This window comes from Symsagittifera roscoffensis, chromosome 2 (assembly GCF_963678635.1).
Source record: "Symsagittifera roscoffensis chromosome 2, txSymRosc1.1, whole genome shotgun sequence".
Lineage (NCBI taxonomy): Eukaryota > Metazoa > Xenacoelomorpha > Acoela > Convolutidae > Symsagittifera > Symsagittifera roscoffensis.
In genome coordinates, this window is record NC_087063.1 from 34,716,358 (window position 1) to 34,730,698 (window position 14,341).

The following is a 14,341-nucleotide window of genomic DNA, read 5'->3' on the forward strand; positions in this document are numbered from 1 at the left end:
GTTTCGCGATTTCAATTGATCTGTCTGGTGAATCATTTGTGATCAAACTTGTACGTCTTATCCTATCGTTTGTTTCCACTGTTGAATCGAGTTTTAAAAAATAGCTGTTCGAAGGTCGATACGTTTCATTTTTTCTACAGATCTCACTTTTTTTGTTTGTCAGGTTTGTGATGCTTGATGCGAAGGTCTGACCCATGATGCTGAAATATAACTGATTGAAATCTTTTGAGGAGTCTGCTAAAGTATTTGATATCACAGTGGTAAGCTTTATTTTTGCCAAAGATTTTTAAGATGAGTGTCTTAAATTATGAGTCAATTATCCTTTTTGATGTCACGTTCAGTAATTTCGAACATAGCTTAAATCTCAGACCTGAAATGCAAGTCATGGGGTTGGTGATTTTGCTTTTACGCCACATTTATTAGTTCAATCCTCGCTAACTGCAGTCTGATTGAAATCAGCGAATGCTGATTCAATTTGTTTGAAGTGTTGCTCTGTTTTACTTTTGGTGATATTTGATTCGAAGGTATGTTTCATAAGACTATTGATTTTTGGTTTCTGTCTTGTTATTTTAGTTGCTTTGTGTTTACTGCGGTGAATCAATTTTTTTTGATGGAGTTGAATCTCAGTATTTAAGAACAGAATTGGAAGTAATAGGGTATGAAATTTTGATTTTTTTTTGCTGTAACTTATGGCTTCAAGCCTCCTTAGTTGCTGTCTGACTTAAGGTAACAATCCAAGTTTTTTTTCGTTCTGTGCTTCTCTGTTTTCGTTCTCTTTTGGTTTATCTTATTCGATGAGAAGGTACGATCCATGATGCTAAAAATATGCTGATTTTTCCTGTTTCGCGATTTCATTTAGTCTTTCTGGTGAATCATTTGTGATCAAACTTGTAAGTCTTCCTATCGTTTGTTTCCACTGTTGAATCGAGTTCTGAAAAATAGCTGTTCGAAGGTTGATACGTTTCATTTTTTCTACTTATCTCACTTTTTTTGTTTGTTAGGTTTGTGATGCTTGATGCGAAGGTCTGACCCATGATGTTGGAATATAACTGATTAAATTCTTTTGAATTGATTGGTATCAAAGTGGTAAGCTGCAATTTTGCCAAAGACTCTTAAATTTGTGTATTTTAAATTATAAGTCAAATATCATTTTTGATATCACGTATCAGTGATTTCTAACATAGTTGAATCTCAGACTTGAAATACAAGCTATGGGGTTAGTTATTTTTGCGTTTATGTCACAGTTATGAGATCAATCCTCGCTAATTTCAGTCTGGTTGAAAACAGCGAGTGTTGATTCAATTTGTTTGAAGTGTTACTCTGTTTTTCCTTTGTTGATGTATGATGTTTGATTCGAAGGTATGTTTCATAAGGCTATTGATTTTTGTTTTTTGTCTTGTTAGTTTAATTGCTTGGTGTTTAATGCCGTAAATCAATTTTTTTTGATAGTTGAATCTCAGTTTTTAAGACCAGCATTGGAAGTAAAATGTTTTGAAATTTTGATTTTTTTGCTATAACTTATGGCTTCAAGCCTCCTTAGTTGCTGTCTGACTTAAACTAACAATCCAAGTTCTTTTTCGTACTGTGTTTCTCTGTTTTCGTTCTCTTTTGGTTTATAATATTTGATGCGGAGGTACGATCCATGATGCTAAAATGTGCAGATTTTTTCTGTTTCGCGATTTCAATTGATCTGTCTGGTGAATCATTTGCGATCAAACTTGTACGTCTAATCCTATCTTTGTTTCCACTGTTGAATCGAGTTCTGAAAAATAGCTGATCGAAGGTTCATACGTTGAATTTTTTCTACAGGTCTCACTTTTTTTGTTTGTCAGGTTTTTGATGCTTGATGCGAAGGTCTGACCCATGATGCTGGAATATAACTGATTGAAATCTTCTGAGGAGTCTTCTAAAATATTTCATATAAAAGTGGTAAGCTTTATTTTTGCCAAAGAGTCTTAAGATGAGTGTTTTAAATTATGAGTCAAATATCCTTTTTGATGTCACATTCAGCAATTTCTAACATAGTTAAATCTCAGACCCTGAAATGCAAGTCATGGGGTTGGTGATTTTGCTTTTACGCCACAATTTTGAGTTCAGTCCTCGCTAATTGCAGTCTGATTGAAATCAGCGAATGCTGATTCAATTTGTTTGAAGTGTTGCTCTGTTTTTCTTTTGGTGATGTTTGATTTGAAGGTATGTTTCATAAGGCTATCGATTTTTATTTTCTCTTTTGTTAGTTTAATTGCTTTGTGTATTGCGGTGAATCATTTTTTTTTGATAGAGTTGAATCTCAGTATTTAAGTCCAGAATTGGAAGTAATAGGATTTGAAATGTTGATTTTTTTTGCTGTAACTTATGGCTTCAAGCCTCCTTAGTTGCTGTCTGACTTAAGGTAACAATCCAAGTTTTTTTTCGTACTGTGCTTCTCTGTTTTCGTTCTCTTTTGGTTTATCTTATTCGATGAGAAGGTACGATCCATGATGCTAAAAATATGCAGATTTTTCCTGTTTCGCGATTTCATTTAGTCTTTCTGGTGAATCATTTGTGATCAAACTTGTAAGTGTTCCTATCGTTTGTTTCCACTGTTGAATCGAGTTCTGAAAAATAGCTGTTCGAAGGTTGATACGTTTCATTTTTTCTACTTATCTCACTTTTTTTGTTTGTCAGGTTTGTGATGCTTGATGCGAAGGTCTGACCCATGATGCTGGAATATAACTGATTGAAATCTTCTGAGGAGTCTTCTAAAATATTTCATATAAAAGTGGTAAGCTTTATTTTTGCCAAAGAGTCTTAAGATGAGTGTTTTAAATTATGAGTCAAATATCCTTTTTGATGTCACATTCAGTAATTTCTAACATAGTTAAATCTCAGACCCTGAAATGCAAGTCATGGGGTTGGTGATTTTGCTTTTACGCCACAATTTTGAGTTCAGTCCTCGCTAATTGCAGTCTGATTGAAATCAGCGAATGCTGATTCAATTTGTTTGAAGTGTTGCTCTGTTTTTCTTTTGGTGATGTTTGATTTGAAGGTATGTTTCATAAGGCTATCGATTTTTATTTTCTCTTTTGTTAGTTTAATTGCTTTGTTTATTGCGGTGAATCATTTTTTTTTGATAGAGTTGAATCTCAGTATTTAAGTCCAGAATTGGAAGTAATAGGATTTGAAATGTTGATTTTTTTTGCTGTAACTTATGGCTTCAAGCCTCCTTAGTTGCTGTCTGACTTAAGGTAACAATCCAAGTTTTTTTTCGTACTGTGCTTCTCTGTTTTCGTTCTCTTTTGGTTTATCTTATTCGATGAGAAGGTACGATCCATGATGCTAAAAATATGCAGATTTTTCCTGTTTCGCGATTTCATTTAGTCTTTCTGGTGAATCATTTGTGATCAAACTTGTAAGTGTTCCTATCGTTTGTTTCCACTGTTGAATCGAGTTCTGAAAAATAGCTGTTCGAAGGTTGATACGTTTCATTTTTTCTACTTATCTCACTTTTTTTGTTTGTCAGGTTTGTGATGCTTGATGCGAAGGTCTGACCCATGATGCTGGAATATAACTGATTGAAATCTTCTGAGGAGTCTTCTAAAATATTTCATATAAAAGTGGTAAGCTTTATTTTTGCCAAAGAGTCTTAAGATGAGTGTTTTAAATTATGAGTCAAATATCCTTTTTGATGTCACATTCAGTAATTTCTAACATAGTTAAATCTCAGACCCTGAAATGCAAGTCATGGGGTTGGTGATTTTGCTTTTACGCCACAATTTTGAGTTCAGTCCTCGCTAATTGCAGTCTGATTGAAATCAGCGAATGCTGATTCAATTTGTTTGAAGTGTTGCTCTGTTTTTCTTTTGGTGATGTTTGATTTGAAGGTATGTTTCATAAGGCTATCGATTTTTATTTTCTCTTTTGTTAGTTTAATTGCTTTGTTTATTGCGGTGAATCATTTTTTTTTGATAGAGTTGAATCTCAGTATTTAAGTCCAGAATTGGAAGTAATAGGATTTGAAATTTTGATTTTTTTTTGCTGTAAATTATGGCATCAAGCTTCCTTAGTTGCTGTCTGACTTAAGGTAACAATCCAAGTTTTTTTTCGTACTGTGTTTCTCTGTTTTCGTTCGCTTTTGGTTTATGTTATTTGATGCGGAGGTACGATCCGTGATGCTAGAATATGCTGATTTTTTCTGTTTCGCGATTTCAATTGATCTGTCTGGTGAATCATTTGTGATCAAACTTGTACGTCTTATCCTATCGTTTGTTTCCACTGTTGAATCGAGTTTTAAAAAATAGCTGTTCGAAGGTCGATACGTTTCATTTTTTCTACAGATCTCACTTTTTTTGTTTGTCAGGTTTGTGATGCTTGATGCGAAGGTCTGACCCATGATGCTGAAATATAACTGATTGAAATCTTTTGAGGAGTCTGCTAAAGTATTTGATATCACAGTGGTAAGCTTTATTTTTGCCAAAGATTTTTAAGATGAGTGTCTTAAATTATGAGTCAATTATCCTTTTTGATGTCACGTTCAGTAATTTCTAACCTAGCTTAAATCTCAGACCTGAAATGCAAGTCATGGGGTTGGTGATTTTGCTTTTACGCCACATTTATTAGTTCAATCCTCGCTAATTGCAGTCTGATTGAAATCAGCGAATGCTGATTCAATTTGTTTGAAGTGTTGCTCTGTTTTACTTTGGTGATATTTGATTCGAAGGTATGTTTCATAAGACTATTGATTTTTGGTTTCTGTCTTGTTATTTTAATTGCTTTGTGTTTACTGCGGTGAATCAATTTTTTTTTGATGGAGTTGAATCTCAGTATTTAAGAACAGAATTGGAAGTTATAGGGTTTGAAATTTTGATTTTTTTTTGCTGTAACTTATGGCTTCAAGCCTCCTTAGTTGCTGTCTGACTTAAGGTAACAATCCAAGTTTTTTTTCGTACTGTGCTTCTCTGTTTTCGTTCTCTTTTGGTTTATGTTATTTGATGCGGAGGTACGATCCGTGATGCTAGAATGTGCTGATTTTTTCTGTTTCGCGATTTCAATTGATCTGTCTGGTGAATCATTTGTGATCAAACTTGTACGTCTTATCCTATCGTTTGTTTCCACTGTTGAATCGAGTTTTAAAAAATAGCTGTTCGAAGGTCGATACGTTTCATTTTTTCTACAGATCTCACTTTTTTGTTTGTCAGGTTTGTGATGCTTGATGCGAAGGTCTGACCCATGATGCTGAAATATAACTGATTGAAATCTTTTGAGGAGTCTGCTAAAGTATTTGATATCACAGTGGTAAGCTTTATTTTTGCCAAAGATTTTTATGATGAGTGTCTTAAATTATGAGTCAATTATCCTTTTTGATGTCACGTTCAGTAATTTCTAACATAGCTTAAATCTCAGACCTGAAATGCAAGTCATGGGGTTGGTGATTTTGCTTTTACGCCACATTTATTAGTTCAATCCTCGCTAATTGCAGTCTGATAGAAATCAGCGAATGCTGTTTCAATTTGTTTGAAGTGTTGCTCTGTTTTTCTTTTGGTGATGTTTGATTTGAAGGTATGTTTCATAAGGCTATCGATTTTTGTTTTCTCTTTTGTTAGTTTGATTGCTTTGTTTATTGCGGTGAATCATTTTTTTTTGATAGAGTTGAATCTCAGTATTTAAGTCCAGAATTGGAAGTAATAGGTTTTGAAATTTTGATTTTTTTTTGCTGTAAATTATGGCATCAAGCTTCCTTAGTTGCTGTCTGACTTAAGGTAACAATCCAAGTTTTTTTGTACTGTGTTTCTCTGTTTTCGTTCGCTTTTGGTTTATGTTATTTGATGCGGAGGTACGATCCGTGATGCTAGAATGTGCTGATTTTTTCTGTTTCGCGATTTCAATTGATCTGTCTGGTGAATCATTTGTGATCAAACTTGTACGTCTTATCCTATCGTTTGTTTCCACTGTTGAATCGAGTTTTAAAAAATAGCTGTTCGAAGGTCGATACGTTTCATTTTTTCTACAGATCTCACTTTTTTTGTTTGTCAGGTTTGTGATGCTTGATGCGAAGGTCTGACCCATGATGCTGAAATATAACTGATTGAAATCTTTTGAGGAGTCTGCTAAAGTATTTGATATCACAGTGGTAAGCCTTATTTTTGCCAAAGATTTTTAAGATGAGTGTCTTAAATTATGAGTCAATTATCCTTTTTGATGTCACGTTCAGTAATTTCTAACATAGCTTAAATCTCAGACCTGAAATGCAAGTCATGGGGTTGGTGATTTTGCTTTTACGCCACATTTATTAGTTCAATCCTCGCTAATTGCAGTCTGATTGAAATCAGCGAATGCTGTTTCAATTTGTTTGAAGTGTTGCTCTGTTTTTCTTTTGGTGATGTATGATGATTGATTCGAAGGTATGTTTCATAAGGCTATTGATTTTTGTTTTCTGTCTTGTTAGTTTAATTGCTTTGTTTTTAATGCCGTAAATCAATTTTTTTTTGATAGTTGAATCTCAGTTTTTAAGTCCAGAATTGGAAGTAATAGGGTTTGGTATTTTTATTTTGTTTTTGCTGTAATTATGGCTTCAAGCTTCCTTAGTTGCTGTCTGACTTAAACTAACAATCGAAGTTCTTTTTCGTACTGTGTTTCTCTGTTTTCGTTCTCTTTTGGCTTATGTTATTTGATGCGGAGGTACGATCCGTGATGCTAGAATGTGCTGATTTTTTCTGTTTCGCGATTTCAATTGATCTGTCTGGTGAATCATTTGTGATCAAACTTGTACGTCTTATCCTATCGTTTGTTTCCACTGTTGAATCGAGTTTTAAAAAATAGCTGTTCGAAGGTCGATACGTTTCATTTTTTCTACAGATCTCACTTTTTTTGTTTGTCAGGTTTGTGATGCTTGATGCGAAGGTCTGACCCATGATGCTGAAATATAACTGATTGAAATCTTTTGAGGAGTCTGCTAAAGTATTTGATATCACAGTGGTAAGCTTTATTTTTGCCAAAGATTTTTAAGATGAGTGTCTTAAATTATGAGTCAATTATCCTTTTTGATGTCACGTTCAGTAATTTCTAACATAGCTTAAATCTCAGACCTGAAATGCAAGTCATGGGGTTGGTGATTTTGCTTTTACGCCACATTTATTAGTTCAATCCTCGCTAATTGCAGTCTGATTGAAATCAGCGAATGCTGATTCACTTTGTTTGAAGTGTTGCTCTGTTTTACTTTTGGTGATATTTGATTCGAAGGTATGTTTCATAAGACTGTTGATTTTTGGTTTCTGTCTTGTTATTTTAATTGCTTTGTGTTTACTGCGGTGAATCAATTTTTTTTGATGGAGTTGAATCTCAGTATTTAAGAACAGAATTGGAAGTAATAGGGTTTGAAATGTTGATTTTTTTTGCTGTAACTTATGGTTTCAAGCCTCCTTAGTTGCTGTCTGACTTAAGGTAACAATCCAAGTTTTTTTTCGTACTGTGCTTCTCTGTTTTCGTTCTCTTTTGGTTTATCTTATTCGATGAGAAGGTACGATCCATGATGCTAAAATTATGCAGATTTTTCCTGTTTCGCGATTTCATTTAGTCTTTCTGGTGAATCATTTGTGATCAAACTTGTAAGTGTTCCTATCGTTTGTTTCCACTGTTGAATCGAGTTCTGAAAAATAGCTGTTCGAAGGTTGATACGTTTCATTTTTTCTACTTATCTCACTTTTTTTGTTTGTCAGGTTTGTGATGCTTGATGCGAAGGTCTGACCCATGATGCTGGAATATAACTGATTAGATTCTTTTGAATTGATTGGTATCAAAGTGGTAAGCTGCAATTGTGCCAAAGACTCTTAAATTGAGTATTTTAAATTATAAGTCAAATATCATTTTTGATATCACGTATCAGTGATTTCTAACATAGTTGAATCTCAGACCTGAAATACAAGCTATGGGGTTGGTGATTTTTGCGTTTATGTCACAGTTATGAGATCAATCCTCGCTAATTTCAGTCTGGTTGAAATCAGCGAGTGTTGATTCAATTTGTTTGAAGTGTTACTCTGTTTTTCCTTTGTTGATGTATGATGTTTGATTCGAAGGTATGTTTCATAAGGCTATTGATTTTTGTTTTTTGTCTTGTTAGTTTAATTGCTTGGTGTTTAATGCCGTAAATCAATTTTTTTTGATAGTTGAATCTCAGTTTTTAAGACCAGCATTGGAAGTAAAATGTTTTGAAATTTTGATTTATTGCTATAACTTATGGCTTCAAGCCTCCTTATTGCTGTCTGACTTAAACTAACAATCCAAGTTCTTTTTCGTACTGTGTTTCTCTGTTTTCGTTCTCTTTTGGTTTATAATATTTGATGCGGAGGTACGATCCATGCTGCTAAAAATGTGCTGATTTTTTCTGTTTCGCGATTTCATTTAGTCTTTATGGTGAATCATTTGTGATCAAACTTGTAAGTCTTCCTATCGTTTGTTTCCACTGTTGAATCGAGTTCTGAAAAATAGCTGTTCGAAGGTTGATACGTTTCATTTTTTCTACTTATCTCACTTTTTTTGTTTGTCAGGTTTGTGATGCTTGATGCGAAGGTCTGACCCATGATGCTGGAATATAACTGATTAAATTCTTTTGAATTGATTGGTATCAAAGTGGTAAGCTGCAATTGTGCCAAAGACTCTTAAATTGAGTATTTTAAATTATAAGTCAAATATCATTTTTGATATCACGTATCAGTGATTTCTAACATAGTTGAATCTCAGACCTGAAATACAAGCTATGGGGTTGGTGATTTTTGCGTTTATGTCACAGTTATGAGATCAATCCTCGCTAATTTCAGTCTGGTTGAAATCAGCGAGTGTTGATTCAATTTGTTTGAAGTGTTACTCTGTTTTTCCTTTGTTGATGTATGATGTTTGATTCGAAGGTATGTTTCATAAGGCTATTGATTTTTGTTTTCTGTCTTGTTAGTTTAATTGCTTTGTGTTTAATGCCGTAAATCAATTTTTTTTGATAGTTGAATCTCAGTTTTTAAGACCAGCATTGGAAGTAAAATGTTTTGAAATTTTGATTTTTTGCTATAACTTATGGCTTCAAGCCTCCTTAGTTGCTGTCTGACTTAAACTAACAATCCAAGTTCTTTTTCGTACTGTGTTTCTCTGTTTTCGTTCTCTTTTGGTTTATAATATTTGATGCGGAGGTACGATCCATGATGCTAAAATGTGCAGATTTTTTCTGTTTCGCGATTTCAACTGATCTGTCTGGTGAATCATTTGCGATCAAACTTGTACGTCTAATCCTATCTTTGTTCCCACTGTTGAATCGAGTTCTGAAAAATAGCTGATCGAAGGTTGATACGTTGAATTTTTTCTACAGGTCTCACTTTTTTGTTTGTCAGGTTTTTGATGCTTGATGCGAAGGTCTGACCCATGATGCTGGAATATAACTGATTGAAATCTTCTGAGGAGTCTTCTAAAATATTTCATATAAAAGTGGTAAGCTTTATTTTTGCCAAAGAGTCTTAAGATGAGTGTTTTAAATTATGAGTCAAATATCCTTTTTGATGTCACATTCAGTATTTTCTAACATAGTTAAATCTCAGACCTGAAATGCAAGTCATGGGGTTGGTGATTTTGCTTTTACGCCACAGTTTTGAGTTCAGTCCTCGCTAATTGCAGTCTGAATAAAATCAGCGAATGCTGATTCACTTTAATTGAAGTGTTGCTGTTTTTCTTTTGGTGATGTTTGATTCGAAGGTGTTTCATAAGGCTATTGATTTTTGTTTTCCGTCTTGTTAGTTTAATTTCTTTGTGTTTATTGCGGTGAATCAATTTTTTTTGATAGTTGAATCTCAGTATTTAAGTCCAGAATTGGAAGTAATAGGGTTTGAAATTTTGATTTTTCGCTGTAAATTTTGGCTTCAAGCCTCCTTAGTTGCTGTCTGACTTAAGGTAACAATCCAATTTTTTTTTGTACTGTGTTTCTCTGTTTTCGTCTTCTTTTGGTTTATCTTATTTGATGAGAAGGTACGATCCATGATGCTAAAAATGTGCTGTTTTTTCTGTTTCGCGATTTCATTTAGTCTTGCTGGTGAATCATTTGTGATCAAACTTGTAAGTCTTCCTATCGTTTGTTTTCACTGTTGAATCGAGTTCTAAAAAATAGACGTTTAAAGGTTGCTACATTTCCTTTTTTCTGCATATCTCACTTTTTTTGTTAGTCAGGTTTGTGATGCTTGATGCGAAGGTCTGACCCATGATGCTGGAATATAACTGATTAAAGTCTTTTGAATTGATTGGTATCAAAGTGGTAAGCTGTAATTTTTCCGAAGAATCTTAAGATGAATGTTTTAAATTATGAGTCAAATATCCTTTTTGATGTCACATTCAGTAATTTCTAACCTAGTTAAATCGCAGACCTGAAATGCAAGTCATGGGGTTGGTGATTTTGCTTTTACGCCACAATTATGAGTTCAATCCTCGCTAATTGCAGTCTGAATAAAATCAGCGAATGCTGATTCACTTTAATTGAAGTGTTGCTCTGTTTTTCTTTTGGTGATGTTTGATTCGAAGGTGTTTCATAAGGCTATCGATTTTTGTTTTCTCTTTTGTTAGTTTAATTGCTTTGTTTATTGCGGTGAATCATTTTTTTTTGATAGAGTTGAATCTCAGTATTTAAGTCCAGAATTGGAAGTAATAGGGTTTGAAATTTTGATTTTTCGCTGTAAACTTTGGCTTCAAGCCTCCTTAGTTGCTGTCTGACTTAAGGTAACAATCCAATTTTTTTTTGTACTGTGTTTCTCTGTTTTCGTCTTCTTTTGGTTTATCTTATTTGATGAGAAGGTACGATCCATGATGCTAAAAATGTGCTGTTTTTTCTGTTTCGCGATTTCATTTAGTCTTGCTGGTGAATCATTTGTGATCAAACTTGTAAGTCTTCCTATCGTTTGTTTTCACTGTTGAATCGAGTTCTAAAAAATAGACGTTTAAAGGTTGCTACATTTCCTTTTTTCTGCATATCTCACTTTTTTTGTTAGTCAGGTTTGTGATGCTTGATGCGAAGGTCTGACCCATGATGCTGGAATATAACTGATTAAAGTCTTTTGAATTGATTGGTATCAAAGTGGTAAGCTGTAATTTTTCCGAAGAATCTTAAGATGAATGTTTTAAATTATGAGTCAAATATCCTTTTTGATGTCACATTCAGTAATTTCTAACCTAGTTAAATCGCAGACCTGAAATGCAAGTCATGGGGTTGGTGATTTTGCTTTTACGCCACAATTATGAGTTCAATCCTCGCTAATTGCAGTCTGAATAAAATCAGCGAATGCTGATTCACTTTAATTGAAGTGTTGCTCTGTTTTTCTTTTGGTGATGTTTGATTCGAAGGTGTTTCATAAGGCTATCGATTTTTGTTTTCTCTTTTGTTAGTTTAATTGCTTTGTTTATTGCGGTGAATCATTTTTTTTTTGATAGAGTTGAATCTCAGTATTTAAGTCCAGAATTGGAAGTAATAGGGTTTGAAATTTTGATTTTTCGCTGTAAATTTTGGCTTCAAGCCTCCTTAGTTGCTGTCTGACTTAAGGTAACAATCCAATTTTTTTTGTACTGTGTTTCTCTGTTTTCGTCTTCTTTTGGTTTATCTTATTTGATGAGAAGGTACGATCCATGATGCTAAAAATGTGCTGTTTTTTCTGTTTCGCGATTTCATTTAGTCTTGCTGGTGAATCATTTGTGATCAAACTTGTAAGTCTTCCTATCGTTTGTTTTCACTGTTGAATCGAGTTCTAAAAAATAGACGTTTAAAGGTTGCTACATTTCCTTTTTTCTGCATATCTCACTTTTTTTGTTAGTCAGGTTTGTGATGCTTGATGCGATGGTCTGACCCATGATGCTGGAATATAACTGATTAAAATCTTTTGAATTGATTGGTATCAAAGTGGTAAGCTGCAATTCTGCCAAAGAATCTTAAGATGAATGTTTTAAATTATGAGTCAAATATCCTTTTTGATGTCACGTTCAGTAATTTGTAACATAGTTAAATCTCAGACCTGAAATGCAAGTCATGGGGTTGGTGATTTTGCTTATACGCCACAATTATGAGTTCAATCCTCGCTAATTGCAGTCTGATTGAAATCAGCGAACGCTGATTCAATTTGTTTGAAGTGTTGCTCTGTTTTCCTTCTGGTGATGTTTGATTCGAAGGTATGTTTCATAAGGCTATTGATTTTTTTCCGTCTTGTTAGTTTAATTGCTTTGTGTTTAATGCAGTGAATCAATTTTTTTGATAGAGTTGGATCTCAGTATTTGAGACCAGAATTGGAAGTAAATTGGTTTGATATTTTGATTTTGTTTTTGCTGTAATTTTTGGCTTCAAGCCTCCTTAGTTGCAGTCTGACTTAAGGTAACAATCCAAGTTTTTTTTCGTACTGTGTTTCTCTGTTTTCGTTCTCTTTTGATTTATCTTATTTGATGAGAAGGTACGATGCATGATGCTAAAAGTGTGCTGATTTTTTCTATTTCGGGATTTCATTTAGTCTTTCTGGTGAATAATTTGTGATTAATTTTGTAAGTCTTCCTATCGTTTGTTTCCACTGTTGAATCGAGTTCTAAAAAATAGCTGTTCGAAGGTTGATACGTTTCATTTTTTCCACAGATCTCACTTTTTTTTGTTTGTCAGGTTTGTGATGCTTGATGCGATGGTCTGACCCGTGATGCTGGAATATAACTGATTAAATCTTTTGAATTGATTTGTATCAAAGTGGGAAGCTGTAATTTTGCCAAAGAATCTTAAGATGAGTGTTTTAAATTATGAGTCAAATATCCTTTTTGATATCACATATCAGTGATTTCTAACATAGTTGAATCTCAGACCTGAAATGCAAGCTATGGGGTTGGTGATTTTGCTTTTACGCCACAATTATGAGTTCAATCCTCATAATATTGCACTCACAAGTAATTGCAGTCTGATTGAAATTAGCGAATGCTGATTCAATGTGTTTGAAGTGTTGCTCTGTTTTCTTTTGGTGATGTTTGATTCGATGGTATGTTTCATAAGGCTATTGATTTTTGTTTTCCGTCTTGTTAGTTTAATTGCTTTGTGTTTACTGCGGTGAATCATTTTTTTTTGATAGAGTTGAATCTCAGTATTTAAGTCCAGAATTGGAAGTAATAGGGTTTGAAATTTTGATTTTTTTTTGCTTTAAATTATGGCTTCAAGCCTCCTTAGTTGCTGTCTGACTTAAGTTAACAATCCAAGTTTTTTTCCTACTGTGTTTCTCTGTTTTCGTTTGCTTTTGGTTTTTCTTATTTGATGAAGGTACGATCCATGATGCTAAAAATGTGCTGATTTTTTCTGTTTCGCGATTTCATTTAGTCTTTATGGTGAATCATTTGTGATCAAACTTGTAAGTCTTCCTATCGTTTGTTTCCACTGTTGAATCGAGTTTTAAAAAATAGACGTTCGAAGGTTGATACGTTTAATTTTTTCAGCATATCTCACTTTTTTTTTGTTTGTCAGGTTTGTGATGCTTGATGCGAAGGTCTGACCCATGATGCTGGAATATAACTGATTAAAATCTTTTGAATTGATTGGTATCAAAGTGGTAAGCTGTAATTTTGCCAAAGAATCTTAAGATGAATGTTTTAAATTATGAGTCATATATCCTTTTTGATGTCACATTCAGTAATTTCTAACATAGTTAAATCTCAGACCTGAAATGCAAGTCATGGGATTGGTGATTTTGCTTTTACGCCACAATTATGGGTTCAATCCTCGCTAATTGCAGTCTGATTGAAATAAGCGAATGCTGATTCAATTTGTTTGAAGTGTTGCTCTGTTTTTCTTTTGGTGATGTTTGATTCAAAGGTAGGTTTCATAAGGCTATTGATTTTTTTTCCGTCTCGTTAGTTTATTTGCTTTGTGTTTAATGCAGTGAATCAATTTTTTTTGATAGAGTTGAATCTCAGTATTTGAGACCAGAATTGGAAGTAATAGGGTTTGATATTTTGATTTTGTTTTTGCTGTAATTTATGGCTTCAAGCATCCTTAGTTGCTGTCTGACTTAAGTAACAATCCAATTTTTTTTTCGTACTGTGCTTCTCTGTTTTCGTTCTCTTTTGGTTTATCTTATTTGATGAGAAGGTACGATCCATGATGCTAAAAATGTGCTGATTTTTCTGTTTCGCGATTTCATTTAGTCTTTCTGGTGGATCATTTGTGATCAATTTTGTAAGTCTCCCTATCGTTTGTTTCCACTGTTGGATCGAGCTCTAAAAAATAGCTGTTCGAAGGTTGATACGTTTCATTTTTTCTACAGATCTCACTTTTTTTTGTTTGTCAGGTTTGTGATGCTTGGTGCGAAGGTCGGACCCATGATGCTGGAATATA

The 14,341-nt window shown here is 33.7% G+C and overlaps 1 protein-coding gene across 8 annotated transcripts in view; it reads left to right on the top strand.

Annotated features, from left to right (window-relative positions):
* Nucleotides 1-14,341, top strand: part of LOC134840740 (alanine--tRNA ligase, cytoplasmic-like) — a 155,808-nt gene that overhangs the window by 100,894 nt on the left and 40,573 nt on the right. The window lies entirely within an intron of this gene.